The sequence below is a fragment of the Eumetopias jubatus genome, unplaced genomic scaffold (genome assembly GCF_037043125.1).
Source record: "Eumetopias jubatus isolate StellerSeaLion01/CBP00866 unplaced genomic scaffold, mEumJub1_p1.0 scaffold_11, whole genome shotgun sequence".
Taxonomy (NCBI): Eukaryota; Metazoa; Chordata; class Mammalia; order Carnivora; family Otariidae; genus Eumetopias; species Eumetopias jubatus.
In genome coordinates, this window is record NW_028274817.1 from 55,390,575 (window position 1) to 55,410,901 (window position 20,327).

Here is a 20,327-nt window from a genome sequence, read left to right on the forward strand (position 1 = left end):
TCAGTTTTGGGGAAATAGAATCCAGCTTCTTCTTTTGACAAGTGGACCAAACACATCTAGTTAAAACTTGCCACACAGTGGACAAGGTAACACCTCCCATTACAGGCAAGGGGAAACTCTATAGAGGACTTACCTGAGGATAGGAGCAACCAAAACACAACTGCAGAGTTCATATAAGACCTCCACCCTATTTTTTGGACCTCTTCTTAATATAGCCATTACTCTCAGGAGCAGGAAAACAACAGGCTTTTCTAACAATCACACACACACACACACACACACACACACACACACACACACAAAACCGTGACCTAGACAAAATAAGAAGATGTAGGAATTCACCCTTAAAGAAAGTACAGGAAGAAGTAATGGCCAAGAATTTAATCAATACAGATATTAAATATATGAAACAAATGTTAAAACAATTATAAGGATAGTAGCTGGGCATGAAAAAAAAGCATAGAGAACACTAAAGAATCCTTTACTGCAGAGATTAAAAAGAAAACCCTAAAAACTAGTCAGGCCAAAGTTAAAAATTCTATAACTGAGATGCAAACCCAACTGGATGCCAGGACAATAAGGATGGAGGAAGCAGAGAAATGAATCACTGATTTAGAAGATAAAATTATGGAAAATAATGAAGCTTAAAAGAAGAGGGAAGGAAAGGTATTGGATCACAAATGTAGATTTAGGAAACTCAGCAACTTCTTAATGCATAATAACATTCATATCATAGGAGTTCCAGAAGAAGAGAAAGAAAAAGGGGAAGAAGTTTTATTTGAGCAAATTATAGATGAAATTTTGCCTAATATGGGGAAGGAATCACAGCAAAATCCAAGAAGCACAGAGAACTCCCATTAAATTCAACAGAAGCCAACCATCACCAAGACATGTCATAGTCAAATACACAAAATACACAGAAAAGGAAAGAATCCTGAAAGCAACAAGGGAAGAAAAGTCCTTAACATACAAGGAAGACAGATCAGTTTTGCAACAGATCTGTCCACAGAAACCTGGCAGTCTGTAAGAGAAATGCATAATATATTTAATGTACTGAATGGGAAGATATGCAGCCAAGAATACTTTATCCAGCAATCCTGTCATTCAGAATAGAAGGAGTGATAAAGGGTTTCCCAGACAAACAAAAAGTAAAGGAGTTTATGAGCACTAAACGAGCCCTTCAAGAAACATTGAAGGGGTCTCATTGAGTGGGGAAAAAAGACCAAAAGCAACAAAGAATAGAAAGAACAGAAAACATCACCAAAATCACCAGCTATACAGGTAACACAATGGCACTAAATTCATATCAACAATCACTCTGAATGTAGATGGACTCAATGCTACAATCAAAAGACACAGGGCATCAAAATGGATTAAAAAAAAACAGAACCATCTATATGCTGTTTATAAAAGACTCATTTTAGACCTAAAGACACCTGCAGAGTGAAGGTTAGGGAATGGAGAGTTCAGATAGGAGAGGGAAGTAAGATGGCAGAGGAGTAGGGAGACCCTGGGCTTGCCTCTTCCCACAAATACAGGTAGATCAACATCAAATTATTTTGAACAACTAGGATATCAATCTGAGGATTCAGAAAACATTTTGCACAAATGGAGGGAGAGAGAGAATGTGGCAGATGCACGGTTCAGAGACATGAATTGGGGGAGGGGAAAAACCATGGTGCTGTGGAGGGGACAGAGCCCTTTTTGGGGGAGAGAAGTCAGGAAGAGAGGGAGAGAGTGGGAGAAAGAGCAGGGCATAGGGCTCATGAAAGACACTGTGGTGTGGGGATCCCCTCGGTCACAGTGAAAGAGAATATTCCCTTTCCTGAATTACATTTGGAAGAGGGTATATTGCTTCTCCAAGGACAAAAGACCCATCCAGTGCCATCGAGCAAGTGTTCAACAGCAGGGGACAAAGGCATACTCAAAGGGCAGATAACCTAGTTGCAGCATTTCACTATGGTTCACAATAGACTCCAGGGACCTGCACAGCCATGCAATTGCTTTTCTGGGACCGAATGGTGTCAAGTGCATGTTGTGAGCCTCTCACAGGGGAGGGGAGTGGGTCTGCACCTTGCCAAGTCTTTATGATTTGGAATTTTGAATCCCAGCCACCAAACAGAGATAAAACACAAAACTGTGACACTGGGCAAGCTGATGACCCAGGCACAGACAGGTTGAGGGCAGGGATCTGACAAAAGCCTGGGGCATAGGAGGGAAGATTGCTTGCTGTCTTTAAGGGCCTCCTGAACAGTGGTGGCCCCAAGTTCCCCTCCCTGGAGGTGAGTGCAGGTTGACAAGATTTTTCACCCCCACCCCCTCAATCAGGCCAAAAGTGTGGTCAGACTTCAGATAAAAAAAAAAACAGCACCCCCAGTGGAAACTGTAGTCACATACACCAAACCACGCCCCCCGTGCCTGGCAGGGGTATCTTTACTAGGGCAGGTCTAACTGTAAGCCAGGGCAGCAAGCCTCTCCCCCAGAAGACAAATCCAGGGCACCCACATATACCAAGTCTACTGATCAGAGAGTGCTCCAAAGCATCAGTTTCAGTTATGGTAGACATAGGACCAGACTTTTTATTTTTAATTCTTTTTAATTCATTTTTTAATTTTTAAATTTTTTTAATTTATTTTTTTCTTTTTTCTTTTTTCTTTTTAGAATCAGGCTTATAGGTTGTTTGTTCATTTCTTGGTTTGTTTGTTTAAACCTCTCTTTTTGGAATAAGATTCTTTTTCTTCCCTCTTCTTCTGTCTTTGTTTTTCTTTGGAATCAGGCTTATAGTTTTTTGTTTGCTTGTTTTTTTCCCCCTCCCTTTTCACTTTTCTTGGATCAGGCTTTTTTTTAAGGCTTATATTAACAAACAAACAAATCAAAGCACCCCTAGTTAAAAGTCCAAACACTTCCCACTGCAAGCAAGGAGGAATTCTGCAGAGGACTGAACCTGTAGGAAAGACCAGCCAAAACACAAAAGCAGAGTACACACAGCATGCACCAGAAACACTTCCTGAAGTGCCAGGACTGGACAGTGTATGACCCCTTATTAATATAGTATTACTCTCAGGAGCACGAAACATAACAAGCTTTCATAATACACAAAAGACAGAAACCTAGACATGATGACAAAATGGAGGAATTCTCCCCAGAAGAAAGATCAACAAGAAATCACAACCAGGGACTTGCTCAAAACAGTTATAAGCAATATACCTGAACAAGAATTTAGAACAACAGTCAAAACAATAATAGCTGGGCTTGAAAACAGCATAGAGGTACAAGAGAACCCCAGGATTCAGGGATTAAAAAACCTGAAATCTAGTCAGAGCTGAAATAAAATGCTATAAGTGAGATGGAAAACCATCTAGATGTAATCACAATTAAGATGGAATAAAGAGGAATGAATAGGTGATATGGAAGATAAAATTACGGAAAATAATGAATCTGAAAAGAAGATGGAAAGAAAACAATTAGATCACAAATATACTTAGGGAACTCAGCGATCCCACAAAGCACAAGAATATCCATATCATAGGAGTCCTAGAAGCAGAAGAGCAGGGAAAAGGTGCAGAAGGTTTATTTGAACAAATTATAGCATATAGCATAGAATTTCCCTAATCTGGTGAAGGAAACAGGCATTTAAGTCCAAAAGGCACAGAGAACTCCCCTCAAAATAAACAAAAATAGATGAACACCAAGAGATAACATAGTGAAATTAGCAAAATAAATAGATAAAAAAAGAATTCGGAAAGCAGCTAGGGACAAAAGGTCCTTAACCTACAAAGGTAGATACAAAAGGTTAGCAGCAGACCTGTCCATAGAAAATTGGCAGGCCAGAAAAAAAGTAGCATGAGATATTCTACATGCTAAATGGGAAAAATATGTGGCCAAGAATACTATATCCAGCAAGACTGTCATTCAGAATATAAGAAGAGATAAAAAGTTTCCCAGAGAAGCAAAACCTAAATGAGTTCATGAAGACTAAACCAGCTCTGCATATATTAAAGGGGACCCTCTGAGCAGGAAAGAGACACCAAAAACAACAAAGACTAGAAAGGAACACAGACAATCTACAGGAACAGTGACTTTATATGTAATACAATGGTACTAAATTCATATCCATCAGTAATTACTCTGAATGTAAGTGGACTAAATGCTCCAAACAAAAGACATAGGATAACAGAAAGGATATAAAAGAAAAAAAAAAAAAAAAAAAAAAACAAGCCCCATCGATATGTTGCTTACAAGACTCTCATTTTAAACCCAAGGTCACTTCCAGATTGAGAGTGAGAGGGTGGAGAACCATACATTATGATAATGGACATCAAAAGAAAGCTGAAGTAGCCATACTTATAGCAGACAAAATAGATTTTAAACCAAAGACTGTAACAAGACATGAAGAAGGGCCATCATAATAAAGCATCCAACAGGAAGATCTAAAACATGTAAATATTTATGCCCCCAACTTGGGAGCAATTAATAACAAATAAAGGAACTCACTGATAATAATACAATAGTAGTAGAGGAAATTAACACCCCCCTCACAAGAATGGAAAGATCATCTAAGCAGAAGATCAACAAGGAAAAAGTGGCTTTGAATGACACACTGGACAATATGGACTTAACAGATTCAGAAAATTTGATTCTAAAGCAGCAGAATACACATTCTTTTACAGTGCACATGGAACATTCTCCAGATCACATACTGGGTCACAAATCAGGCCTCAACAAGTACAAAAAGATTGAGATCACACCATGCATATTTTCAGACCACAGTGCTACAAAACTGGAAGTCAACCACAAGAAAAAATTTGGAAAGACCATAAACACCTGGACACTAAAGTACATCTTACTAAAGAATGAGTGGGTTAACCAGAAAATTAAAGAAGAAATTTTAAAAATACATGGCAACAAAAGAAAATGAAAATACAAGAGTCCAAAACATTTGGGACTCAGCAAAGGCAGTCATAAGATGGAAGTACATAGCACTACAGGCCATCTTCAAGAAGCAAGAAAAAATCTCAAATATGCAAATTAACCTCACATTGAAAGAAGCTGGGAAAAGACAACAAATAAAGCCTAAACCCAGCAGAAGAAGGGAAATACTTAAGATTAGAACAGAAATTAATGATACAGAAATAATAATTAAAAAAATACAGTAGAACAGATCAATGAAACTAGGGGCTGTTTGTTTAAAAGAATTAACAAAATTGATTTAACCCTAGGCAGACTTACCAAAAATAAAGGAGAAATGACCCAAATAAATAAAATCAGGAATTAAAGAGAGGAGATCACTAGCAACACAACAGAAATACAAACAATAATAAGAAAATATGAAAACGATATGCCAACAATCTGGGCAATCTGGAAGAAATGGATACATTCCTATAAACATATAAACTACCAAAACTGAAACAGGAAGAGAAAATTTGAACAGACCCATAAAAAGCAAAGAAATCAATAATCAAAGATCTCTGAACAAACAGGAGTCCAGGGACATATGGCTTCCCAGGGGAATTTTACCAGACATTTAAAGAAGAGTTAATACCTTTTCTTCTCAAACTGTTTCAAAAAATAGAAATGGAAGGAAAACTTCCATATTCATTCTATGAGGTCAGCACTACCTTGATTCCAAAACCAAATGAAGACCCCACTAAAAAGAAGTACAGGCCAATATCCCTCATGAACATAGATTCAAAAATTCTCAACAGGTTACTAGATAATCGAATCCAACAGTACATCAAAAGGATTATGCACCATGATCAGGTAGGATTTATTCCTGGGCTACAGGAGTGGTTCAATACTAGCAAATCAATCAACGTGATATACCACATTAATAAGAGAAATGATAAGAACCATATGAACCTCTCAAAAGATGAAGAAAATGATTTGATAAAATACAGCAACTTTTTTTGATAAAAACCATAGAAGAAATATACCTCAACATAATAAAGACCATATACAAAAACATCCACAGCTAATATCATCCTCAATGGGGAAAAACTGAAAGCTTTTCCTCTACGATCAGGGACATGACAAGGATATCTACTCTCACCACTGTTGTTCAGCACAATACTGGAAGCCCTAGCCTTAGCAATCAGACAACAAAAAGAAATAAAATGCTTCCAAGTTGGCAAGGAAGAAGTCATATGTTCACTATATACAGATGACATGATACCCTTGGTAGAAAACCCTAAAGACCCCACAAAACTGTAACAAGAGCTGAAGGAAAACATTGTATCATTATTAAAGGATCTATCTATCAAGAAGATCTAACATTTGTAAATGTTTATGCCCCCAAATTGGGATTACCCAAAATATAAATCAATTAATAACAAACATAAAGGAACTCATTGATAATAATACAATTGGAATAAAGAAATTTAACACCCCACTTACAGCAATGGAAAGATCATCTAAGCAGAAAATCATCAAGGAAACAATGGCTTTGAATGTCACACTGGATCAGATGGTCTTAACAGGTATATTCAGAGCATTTCATCCTAATGCAGCAGAATACACATTCTTTTTGAGTGCACATGGGACATTCTCCAAAATAGATCACATACTGGATCACAAGTCAGGCCTCAACCAGTGCAAAATGATTGAGATAATACCATGTGTATTTTCAGCCCACAGTACTATGGACATTAAGTCAACCACAAGAAAAAATTTGGAAGGACCACAAATACATGGAGGTTAAAGAACATCCTTCTAAAGAATGAATAGGTTAACTAGGAAATTAAATAAGAAATAAAAAATACATGAAAACAAATGAAAGTGAAAACATGACAGTCCAAAACATTTGGGAGCAGGAAAGTAGGTCCAAACAGGGAAATATATAACAAAAAGGCCCACTTCAATAAATAAGAAAAGTCTCAGATAAAGAACAAAACCTTATACCTAGAGGAACTAGAAAAGGAACAGCATATAAAGCCTAAAGTGAGCAAGAATGGAAATATTAAAGATTAGAGCAGAAAGAAACAATATAGAAACAAAACAGTATAACAGATCAACAAAACTAAGAGCTGGGTCTTCAAAAAAATTAATAAAATTGATAATCTCCTAGCCAGACATCAAAAAAGAAAAGAGAAAGGAAACAAATAAATCATTAAGGAAAGAGATCACAACCAACACCAAAAAATACAAATAATTATAAAAGAATATTAAAATATATATATATATATGCCAAAAAAACTAGGCAGTCAGGAAGAAATGAACAAATTCCTAGAAACATACAACGTACCAAAACTGAAATAGGAAGAAATAGAAAATTTAAACAGATCCTTAACAAGCAAAGAAATTGAATCAATAATCAAAAATCTCCCACCAAACAAAAGTCCAGGGCCAGATGGCTTCCCAGGGGAATTCTACTAAACTTTTAAAGAAGAGTTAATACCTTTTCTTCTCAAACAGTTCCAAAAAAAATAAAAATGGAAGGAAAACTTCCAAACTCATTCAAGGAGGCCAGAAATACCTTGATTCTAAAACCAGACAAAGATCCCACTAAAAAGAAAAAATTACTGGCCAATATCCCTGATGAACATGGTTGCAAAAATTCTCAACAACACCCTAGCAAATCAAATCCAACAGTACATTAAAAGAATTATTCAAAAGGATTAAGGGGGATTTATTCCTGGGCTGCAGGGTGGTTCAATATTCATGAACCAATCAATGTGATACACCACATTAATAAAGGAAAGGATAAGAATCATATGATATTCTCGGCGCCTGAGTGGCTCAGCTGGTTAAGCATCTGCCTTCAGCTCAGTTCATGACCCCGGGGTCCTGGGATCGAACCCCACATCAAGCTCCCTGCTCAGGGGGGAGTCTCCTCCTCCCTCTCCCTCTGCCCCTCCACCCCACTCATATTTTCTCTCTCTCTCTCAAATTAATTAATTAATTAATTAATTAAAAAATTTAAAAAAGAGTTAAAAAATAATCATATGATCCTCTTAATAGATGCAGAAAAAATTTAACAAATACAATATTCATTCTTGATAAAAACCCTCAAAAATGTAGGTTTAGATAGAAAAATACTTCAACATCATAAAAGCCATGTACAAGGAACACACAGAAAATATAATCTGCAATGGTGAAAACTGAGAGCTTTTCCTCTTTGGTCAGGAACAAAAGAGGATGTCCACTCTCATCATTGCTATTTAACATAATACTTGAAATCTTAGCCTCAGCAATCAGACAACAAGAGAAATAAAAGGCATCCAAATCTGCAAGGAAGAAGTTAAACTTTTACTATTTGCAGACGACATGATACTCTCTGTAGAAAACCCAAAAGACTCCACCAATAAATTTCTAGAATCGATACATGAATTCAGCAAAGTTGTAGTATATAAAATCAATTCATAGAAATCTGTTGCATATCTACACACCAATAATGAAGTACCAGAAAAAGAAACCAAGGAATCAATCCCATTTAAAACTGCACCAAAAGAATAAACCTATCTAAATAGTTAAAGTATCTGTACCCTGAAGACAATAGAACACCAATGAAATAAGTTGAAGAAGACACAAGGAATTGGGAAAATTTCCATGCTCATGGATTAAAGGAACAAATATTGTTGAAATCTCTATACTACCCAAAGCAATCAACACATTGAACGCAATCCCTATGAAAATAACACCAACATTTTTCAGAGCTAGAAAAAACAATCCTAAAATTTGTATGGAACCACAAAAATCCCCGAATAGCCAAAGCAATCCTGAAAAAGAACAGCAAACCTGGAGGCATCTTATTCTGGATTTCAAGCTATATTACAAAGCTGTAGTTATGAAGACACTATGGTACTGGCACAAAAGCAGACACATAGATCAATGGAACAGAATGGAGAACCCAGAAATTGGCCCACACCTATATGGTCAACTCATTTTGACAAAGCAGGAACGAATATACAAAGGGAAAATGACAGTCTCTTCAACAAATGGTCTTGGGAAGACTGGAGACCCTCATGCAAAAGAATGAAATTGGACCACTTTCTTACACCATACACAAAAAAAACCCAATATGGATGAAAGACTTAAATGTGAGACAGGAATCTATCAAAATTCTAGAGAACATAGGCAGCAACCTGTTTGACATGGGCTATAGCAACCTCTTACTAGACACATCACAGAACACAAGGGAAACAAAAGTAAAAATGAACTATTGGGACTTATCAAAATAAATACCTTTGGACAGCAAAGGAAACAATCAACAAAACTAAAAGGCAATCTACAAAATGGGAGAAGATATTTGTAAATGACACATCTGATAAAGGGCTAGAATCCAAAATCTATAAATAATTTATCAATGTCAATACCCCCAAAATAAATAATCCAGTTAAGAAATGGGCAGAAAGCATGAATAGATATTTCTCCGTAGAAGACATACGGAAGGCTAATAGACACATGAAAAAATGCTCAACCTCACTCATCATCAGGGAAATAGAAATCAAAACCATGATGAGTTACCACCTCACAGTGTCAGAATGGCTAAAATCAACAACACAAGAAACAACAGGTGCTGGCAAGGATGTGGAGAAAGGGGAACTCTCTTGTACTGTTGGTGGGAATCCAAACTGGTGCAGCCACTCTGGAAAACAGTAGGGAGGTTCCTCAAAATGTTAAAAATAGAACCACCCTATGACCCAGCAATTGCACTACTAGGTATTTATCCAAGGGATACAAAAATAATAATTCAAAGGGGCGCCTGCACCCCAATGTTTATAGTAGCACGATCAACAATAGCAAAATTATGGGAAGAGCCCAAATGTCCATTGTCTGATGAATGGATAAAGTAGATGTGGGATATATATACTATGGAATATTACTCAGCCATCAAAAAGAATGAAGTCTTGCCATTTGCAATGACATGAATGAACTAGAGTATATTATCCTAAGCAAATAAGTCAGTCAGAGAAGGACAAATACCATAAGATTCCATTCATATGTGGAATTTAAGAAAGAAATTATATGAACATATGGGAAGAGGGGAAAAAAGAGAGGGAAACAAACCATTTAGAATCAGAGACTCTTAATGATAGAGAACGAACTGAGGGTTGATGGAATATGGTGGGTGGGTGTTGGGTTAAATAGGTGATGGGAATAAAGGAGGGCACATGTGATAAGCTGGGTGTTATATGTAATTGATGAATCAGTAAATTTTACTCCTGAAACCAATATTATACTATATTTTAACAGATTAGAATTTAAATAAAATTTGAAAAAAAAAAAGAAAAGAAAATGGCTGTGTGGTCTGCCCCATCTATTTGCTTGATGTGGTCCATTCATTCATTCAGCGGTCAGTGATCTTGCTCCCATTCCCTTTCTGGAAATGTGATATTACCATCTCCACCTGGATTACTCTATCTCATATGTTGCCTAAAACACTGACTCTATTTTGTGAAGGGGTATGGGTCTGGGAATCTTGGACACTCTGTAAAATATGTGCATTTACTCATTTATAAAAAAGATAGAAATCACATGCTCATATTCTTAACATTCAACATCATAAACATTTTCACATCTTTGAGATTTTTCTGGTGCTTTGCTTATATGGATACCAATTTTTACTTCTGAAACACTCTGCCATGTTGCTTCAGGTATCACATTTTCAAAGTAAATATGTAATGGCTAAATGTAAAGGCTATATAGCAGTCTACTGAGTTATTGCTCTATAATTTATTAAAGATCGGATTTTGAATTTGCTGTAAATTTGTCACTATTCTGAATTACACAGTAACAACAGCATTCATTTGAACTTTTTCCTTAGAAACAATTAATTCCCTGGAGTGGAATTTCTGGGCCAAAGGGGTTGAATATTTTCTTTATACTTTTGCTTTCATGCACCACATTTGCAAAAGCTATTTGTAGAGTTGTAGACATTTTACAGAAATGTTTTCAGGGTCAATTGGCATTCTCTCTGAAGATTTAAAAATTTATTTAAGCAAACTGTCTGCTAGAATCTCTGAGAGGTTTCTTTTTTTAAAAGACTATTTATTTATTTGACAGAGAGAGAGTACAAGCAGGGGGAGTAGCAGAGAGAGAGGGAGAAGTAGGCTCTCTGCTGAGCAGGGAGCCTGGTGTGGGGCTTGATCCCAGGATCCCGGGATCATGACCTGAGCTGAAGGCAAATGTTTAACTGACTGAACCACACAGGCACCCCATCTTTTTTAACCTTTCTATGCATTCATCTACTCTTACCCCAACTCTGGGAATCTATCTCCTCCTCAGGACTCAAACCCCCTTGTGGCTGAAGTCAATCTTTAATCCTAAGGTGAGAGGCTTGGCCAATTTCCAACTAGAGGAGTTCTAGACCAAAATAATGCAAAACAAAACAAACAACAGCAACACACACACACACACACACACACACACACACACACACACACACACACACACACCAAAACAAAACAAAACAAAACAAAACAACAACCAACTAACCAACAAAAAAACAAAAAACGCCAGATTCTTTAGCAGTGTATATAAAGCCTGAGGGGTACCCGGCCTTGCCTATATGAACAAAGCTTTTCCAATCAAATGGGGAAGAAATATGTAGCTAAATTTTTCTGTTTTTTATATAAACCATTCAGTTTACATGCATGGAAGCTTAGAAGGTAGGAAATTAGGTTGAATATCATAGACTGGCTTAATGGACCAGAAAATATTCTCTTGACCACATTGAAGCTTGGTATATTCATTGAAAACCACACTATTCTGATTGCACCAATCTTTCTCTCTTTTCGTCCAAATACTGGCTGTTGTATAGTTCCTGCCTAGGAGCAGGGAGGTAATTTATGTTGATGCATTGACATAATTTTGCATTAAGAAATTTGAAATTACAATTAAAATCAATAAGAAATTATAATGCTGTAATGAACAGGAATGATGAGGTGAAGGGAGAAATTTTAATAACTGAAGAAACCACATTGCAACACTGTCAATTCTTTATAATAACATTGGGCCAATAAACATGATTAATACTAGAAAGTGGAAAAATCTGAAAGACCAATTGCTGAGCAAAGACAGAACTTCTCTATATTTTTAACACTATGGCCAAGATATGAATTACCTTACCATTCCAGAACTGTACATTATAAAATGATGAGCAAAACATTGACCAAGAAAGGTACATATAGAAGGCACTATATTATATCATTGATATTAATATGGTATTGTACAATCACAGCAGCAACAGCACACAGCAATGTTAGAGCTAACATTATGTCAATATTTTATAAACTAAAAATCTTTAATCCACATTTAATATTAAATAGTATGTTACAACTCAATACCTAAAAATCAAATTATGCAAATAATGCAATTAAAAAATAGGCAAAAGACATGAATAGACATTCCTCCAAAGAAGACATTCATCTGGCCAATAAACACATGAAAAGTTGCTCACCATCACTCATCATCAGGGAAATGTAAATCAAAACCACAATGAGATTTCACTATGTACCTGTCAGAATGGCTGAAATAAAAATCACAGGAAACTATAAGTGTTGGTGAGGATGTGGATAAAAATGAATTCTCTTGCACTGTTTGTAGGACTGCAAATTGGGGCAGTCACTGTGGAAAACAATATGAAGTGTCCTCAAAAAATTAAAAATAGAACTACCCTATAATCTAGAAAAGACACTATGGGGTATTTACCCCAAAGAATACAAACACTATTTCAAAGTGATACATGTACCTGATGTTTATAGCAGCATTATCTACAATAGCCAAATTATAAAAACAGCTCAACTGTCATTGATGAATGGATAAAGAAGATGAGGTACACACACACACACACACACACACACACACACACACACACACAGAATGAAATATTATTCAGCCATCAAAAGGAATGAAATCTTGCCATTTGTCATGATGGGAATGGAGCTAGAGAGTATAATGTTAAGCAAAATGAGTCAGAGAAAGACAGATACCATATGATTTCACTCATATATGGAATTTAAGAAACAAAACAAGTGAGCAATGGGGAAAAAAAAAGAGAGAGAGAGAGACAGACAGACAGACCAAGAAAGAGACTCTTATTTATAGACAACAAATTGGTGGTTACCAGAAGGGAGAGGGGTGGAAGCATAGGTAAAATAAGTGATGGGGATTAAGGAGTGCTCTTGTGATGAGCACATATTTCAAATAAACTTGAATAGGAATATTTTTTAAAATCTTACTAAAGGATTCCAAGGTGTTTTATGTATGCTTTGTTGAGAGTTTTAGATGAATATTTTCCAACAGCTCTCTTCTTTTTAACTGCTGTGTTAAAAATGATAAAAGGAGGGTAGTTACCAGCTATTCCCATCTTCACTGAATATAGGCATAAGAAATTACCCAGCACCCTGAAGGCAACTGTAGATGAAGGGAGTGACCAAGGAGTGTAGGGCACCTTGATAATTTGAAATATGTAATGTATAAAACTTTAGGATAATACCTAATATACCATTTAATTATTTTATTTTATTTTCATTTTATTTCATTTTCATCATGGTAAGTGTATTCTGTAATCCCTATCCCCTATTTCCCCCTTTCTCCTACCCATCTCCCTTCTGGTAATGATCAGTTTGGTCTCTATAACTGAGAGTCTGTTTCTTGCTTTTTCTCTCCTCTCCCTCCCTACCTCTCTCTCTTCCCCTTTGCTTATTTAGTACATCTGATTTTAACATCCACTGCCCTTAAAGCAAAAAAATTATTTTTATCAATCTAATCTAGGGCCAAACTTTTTTTTTTTTTTACCATTGTGTGGAGGGCTTGGATATCCACTTGCCTTTTTCTATCTATCTATCTATCTATCTATCTATCTATCTATCATCTATCTATCTATCTCTAAATATATTAGTGTACTAGGGGTATCATAAAAAATATGATATATTATAGACAGAATGCTGTGTTCCCCAGAATTCATTAGTTAGATCTTTTCTTTCTTTTTTTTTAAGAGAGAGAGAGAGCATGCATGAGCATTGGAGAGGGGCAGAGGGAGATAGAAAGAGAGAATCTTAAGCAGACTTCATGTCCAACATGGAGCCCAATGTGGGGCTCCATCTCATGACCCTGAGATCATGACCTGAGCCAAAACTAAGAGTCAGACACTTAACCAACTGAGCCACCCAGGTGCTCCTCATATGTTAAATCTTAATCTCCAATGTAATAGTATTTGTAAGTCAGGCCTTTAAGAGGTCATGAACGGGATAAATGCCTTCATAAAATAGACCCCAAAGAACTCCTGAGATCCCTTATGTCATGGGAGGACACAGGGAGAATTTAGCTATCTATGAACCAGAAAGTGGGTCCTCAACATACACTGAATCTACCAGTCTATGATATTTTTATTATGTTGTTTTTGCTATGGCAGCCTAAAAGACAATACAGAATGATCAGTTAAATAACACAAATTTATAGTCACACAGTTTTGAAGGCAGAAGTCCAAAATCAAAATGTCAGCAGGTGTGGATTCTCCTGAGGCCTCTCTTCTTGGCTTGCAAGTAGCCACCCTTCTCCTTGTGTCATTATATGGTCTTTCAACTGTGTGCACATATCTCTGGTACCTCTTTGTATGTTAAAATTTCTTCTAAAAAGAACACCAGTCAGATTGGATTAGGGCCCACTCTAATGGCCTCATTTTGACTTAAACACATTTTTAAAGATGATATCTCCCAACACAGTCACATTCTGAGGTACTGAGAGTTAGTACTTCAACATATGAATGTTGGAGAAACACAATTCAACCCATAATACTAGAGTATGCACCCTTTACTGAACCAGATCATACTAGCTTTGTGAGGTAATTGCTCTGGTAAAGAGGAGAAAAATTGGATAGCATTTCAACAAAGCATGTCTAAGAAACCAAGTAGGCCATGGCGTAGGAAAGGGAAGTCTCATCAAAGCCTTCACCCTTACTTCAAGAAGGTTTGTGTTAATTATAAACCCAAACCAACACAGTCTTAAGTAGAGAAAGATAACGCAGGAAATGCAGCAAATCTGATGTGATAGTGGGAAGATGGCAAAGGAGGAAAATCCTGAGCTAACCCAGTCTCATGTTTACAACTAGGTATCATCCATATCCAAGTCAATAACCAGAGAGTGATTCAAAGACTGATAGAACAAACTGCACAACTAAATACAGAGAAGAAGCTGCATCTGAAAGTTTAGGACAGTCAGAAAGGTAGAGGAAGGTTGCCGGCAAAAGGGAGGGAGCTGCTTACAGGGAGAAGGCAGGGAAATGGGCCTTCATACCAGGTAACTCACATGGGGAAGATTAACCCCCATAAAGTTTGGCTTTGAAAACCAGAAGGGCTGAATTCCATGAGTTTGTATAACCACTGGGACTTGGACCCTGGAGCTTTAAAAGTCAGCTGACTGAGCATTGGGCTACCTGGGAGGGTGAGTGATAGCAGGGTTACCAACCTTAAAGACACAGCAGCTTGCACAAAAAGGCAACATAAAAAGAGAAGTTACACATCATTGGGGGCAAATGGGAGACAGACTTGTTCATACTGGTTTTGGAGTGTGTTGGGGGACTTCTTTGAAAATGAGGGAGCTGGCAGGCACCATTCACTTCACCTGTCCCCTAGTATAAACAAAGGGCCACCTGTGGGTGGCTGAGCAACATAGACACTTTCTACCTAACACACTAGCAGTGCACCATGCCCACAAATTCTCTTGAGGACTCACCCAGTCCAAGCCTGCTAACTTCAGCTCTAGGCTCACAGAAATTTTTGTTAAGCTGCACATGCATCACATGCAGCTGCTAGGTACACAGCTGCCACAATGTGATATGCCAAACAACTTGCAGCACCAACCCACATCACTGCACCATGTCCAGGTGCATCCAACCATTGCCAAGTTCATTGCCCAGCCTCATACCCACAGCCACACTGGTGTGCAGACCCCAGCAGTCACAGTGCTTGGGATATCAGCATAGGACTAATAGCTCAGCACAATTTTTTTTCTAATAATGCTGCCTCAATCCCAAGTCCCCCAGTAGGCATGCCCTCTCAAAGTTGGGCTCCCTGGGTCCCACTAACATACAGACAGAAAGCACAGCCCTACAATAGGCAAAGAGTCAGTGCAGATGATTGCACTGGAAAGAAAACTGATTCAGACACAAGAGCAGTACATAAGCCATATGCATATGATACTCTTCTGAAGTGTCACATTCTGGTGAACAGGGGACACTGCACTGCAGGGCATCCCAAGACCTCTTCTTCATAAAGTCTCTAATTTCAAGAGCAGCAGACATAATTGCCTTTCTTCAAAAAAAAAGATTTTATTTATTTATTTGATAGAGAGACACAGTGAGAGAGAGAACACAAGCAGGGGGAGTGGGAGAAGGATAAGCAGGCCTTCCATGGAGCAGGGAGCCCAACATGGGGCCCAATACCTGGACCCCGGGATCATGACTTCAGCCAAAGGCAGATGCTTAATGACTGAGCCAACCAAGCACCTCCATAATTGCCTTTCTTAACACAGAGAAACAGAGAAACAAACTAAATGAGGAGACAGAGAAATTTATCCCAAATGAAAGAACAAGATAGGGCGCCTGGGTGGCTCAGTTGGTTAAGCGACTGCCTTCGGCTCAGGTCATGATCCTGGAGTCCCTGGATTGAGTCCCGCATCGGGCTCCCTGCTCAGCAGGGAGTCTGCTTTTCCCTCTGGCCCTCTTCCCTCTCGTGCTCTCTGTCTCTCATTCCTCTCTTTCTCAAATAAATAAAATCTTTTAAAAAAAGAAGAAAAAAAGAAAGAACAAGATAAGGCATGGCCAGATATCTAAGTGAAACAGATTTAAATAACATGTCTGAGAATTTAAAGCAATGATAATAAGAATACTCACTGAACTTGAGAAAAGTGTGGAAAACATGAGTGAGACCTTAGCACAGAGATCAGGAATAACATAGCAGAGATAAAGGTCTCAATAAACAAAATGAAAAACATATTTCTTGGAGTGAATGGCAGGCTGGACAAAGGAGAGGAATGGATTAATGACATACAGACAGAGCAATGGAAAGTAACCAACTGAACAAAAGAAACAAAAAAAGCATTATACAAAATGAGAACAGATTTAAGGAACTCAGTGACTCCATCAAATATAATAACATTCATATAATAGGAATACCAGAAGAAGAGAGAGTAAAGGGGGCAGAAAATTTATTTGAAGAAACAATAGCTGAAAATTCCCTAATCTGGGGAAGGAAACAGACATCCAGATCCAGGAAGCAGAGACCTCCCAACAAAATAAACAAAAGCAGACCCCACACCAAGACATTGTAATTAAATTCTAAAAATATAGTGATAAAGAAAAAAAATTTAAAAACAGCAAGACAAATGAAGACAGTAACTTACTAGGGAAAGCCCATAAGGCTAGCAGGAGATTTTTCAGTAGAAACTTGGCAAGACAGAAGGGAGTGGCATGATATAGTCAGCGTGCTGAATGGGAAAAATCTGCAGCCAAGAATACTCGATCCAGCAAGGTTATCATTCAGAATAGAAAATGATAGTTTCCCAAACAAAAACTCAAGGAATTCATGAGCACTAAACCAGACCTGCAAGAAATATTAAAGCTGACTGAGTGGAAAGGAAAGACCAAAAGTGACAGTGTAAAGCTAGGAAACACAAAAGTAGTAAAAATGAATATTTATGTAAAAAATCAGTTAAGGAACTCACAAAATATAAAATATATAAAATATAACAACATACACCTAAAACATGGGGAGGAGAGGGTAAAGAATGGATTTTAACTTGAATGACCATCAACTTAAAATAGACTCCTATATGTAGAAGAGGTTAAATACAAACCTAATGGTAACCATATATCAAAAACCACTAATAATATGCAAAGAATAAAGAGAAAGAAATGTAAATATATTACTAAGGAAAATCAGCTAACCACATAACAGAGAAAGAAGAAAGGATCAGAGAAAATCTTCAGAAAAATGACAAAACAAATATTAAAATGACATAAACATGTATCTATCAATAATTACTTTGAATAGAAATGGGATAAATGCTCCAATAAAAAGGCATAAGATGTCATAATGGATTAAAAAAGCAAGAGGATATATGTGCTGCCCTCAAGAGACTCATTTCAGATGTAAAAACAAAACCTATAACATGAGATAAAGGAAGACACTATATAGTAAAAAAGGAACAATCCAACAAGAAAATCTAACAATTGTAAATATTTATGCACCCACATAGTAGCAACCCATGCATAAAAGAGTTAATAACAAACATAAGGAACTAATCAATAATAATACAATAATAATATGGGACTTTAACAGCCCACTCATATCAAGGGATAGATCATCCCAACAGAAAATTAACAAAGAAAAAATGTCACTGGACAGATGGATTGAACAGATATATTCAGAGCATTCCATCCTAAAACGGCAGAATACACATTTTTTCAAGTGCCTATGAACATTCTCCAGAATAGAACACATATTAGGCCACAAAACAATCCTCAACACATTCAAGATGATTGAAATCATACCATATGTCTTTTCTGACCACAACGCTATAAAACTATAAGTCAACCACAAGAAAAAATCTGGAGGGGAGGAGCAAGATGGCAGAGGAGCAGGAGACCTAAATTTCCTCTGGTCCCAGGAATTCAGCTAGATAGGGATCAAACCATTCTGAACACCTAAAAACTCAACAGGAGATCAAAGAAAAGAATAGCAGCAACTCCCTGAATGGAAAAGCAACCACTTTCTGGAAGGTAGGACATATGGAGAAGTGAATCTGGGGTGATATTTGGGAAGATAGACGGCGGGGGAGGGGGCCTCCGTCAGCCGCTACCGGCAAGTGATAGAGCAGCGGAGCACAAATCGGAAATTTTAGAAGTTGGTCCTGCTGAGGGACAAAGCTCCAGTGGCTAAGTGGGGGGATGGAATCCTTACTGGGACAGTGTGGTCTCAGGACCCTCAGGGTCACAGAAAGACCAGGGGTACCTGAGTGCAGCAGAGCTCCCAGGTATCAGAGCAGGGAAGCCGGCTGCAAAGACAGAGCTGAGGAGTGGGCTCTCAGCTCAGGTTTGCCATAAACTGTGATCCGTGGCACAGTCAGGCCACTTTTCTTCCAGCAGGAACCCAACAAGCGACAGATCTGGGGAGATTCCCCTTCCTCCCCGGGGAGGAGCGGCGCAGGAGCACACCACAAGAATCTGCTGGGTTTGGAGACTCTAAACAGGGTCAGGTGCCAGAGGTAAAAACACTCGGTCACAGGCCGGGTGAACACGGAGTGCGGCCAGAGACTGGGGAGCAAAGAGTGATTGATTACTTTTCTCTGGGGGCTCACAGAGGAGTGGGGCCCCAAGTTCTCAGTTCCTCTGGGGTGGAGATTGGGAGGCCACCATTTTATTTTTTTATTTTTATTTTTTAGAAAGATTTTATTTATTATTTGACAGAGAGAGAGAGAGACAGTGAGAGAAGGAACAGAAGCAGAGGGAGTGGAAGAGGAAGAAGCAAGCTTCCCATGGAGCAGGGAGCCTGATGCGGGGCTCGATCCCAGGACCCTGGGATGATGACCTGAGCTGAAGGCAGAGAGTTAACTGACTGAGCCACCCAAGCGCCCCGGGATGCCACCATTTTAACTCTTGTCCTCCAAAGCTGTACAGAAAGCTTACAGGGAACAAAAGCTCCCAAGAGCAAACCCGAGCAGATTACTTAGCCCGGCCGCGGACAAAGGCAGGGCAATTCCACCTCCAGCAAAGACATTTGAGAAGCACTGCAACAGGCTTCTCCCTCAGAAGATCAGTAAGAACAGCCAGCCAAGACCAAGTTTAACGATCAATGAGAATGGCAAAACTCCAGAACTTGGGGAATACCGCACATAGAATTCATGGTTTTTCCCCCATAATTCTTCAGTACTTCAAAGTTAATTTTTTTATATTTTTTATTGTTTCTTTTCTTTTAATTTTTCTTTTTCCCTTTTTCAACCAACATCTTATCAATCCCTTTAAATTTTTTTTTTATTTTTCATTTTTAGAGTCATATTCTATCCCTTTGTAGTAGTTAACCTTATATATATATATGGTTCTCTCTTTAAAATTTTGGGATACAGTTTCTTCTAACAGACCAAAATATATCCTAAATCTCTAGTGTATGGCTTTGTTCTAGTCTCCTGACTTTCACATTTTTCCCTTTTTTTAATCCTTTTCTTTCTTTTTTCAACTAACTTATTATCTTATCAATTCCTTTTATAAAATCTTTTATAATTTTCAGCTTTACAATCATATTCCATCCCTTCATTGTATTTACCCTTACTTTTGTACATATATAAGCTTTTTTTTCTTTAAAATTTTGGGAGGCACTTTCTTCTAACAGACC

The 20,327-nt window shown here is 37.8% G+C and overlaps 1 protein-coding gene across 1 annotated transcript in view; it reads right to left on the reverse strand.

Annotated features, from left to right (window-relative positions):
- Positions 1-20,327, reverse strand: part of DACH2 (dachshund family transcription factor 2) — a 902,406-nt gene that overhangs the window by 154,353 nt on the left and 727,726 nt on the right. The window lies entirely within an intron of this gene.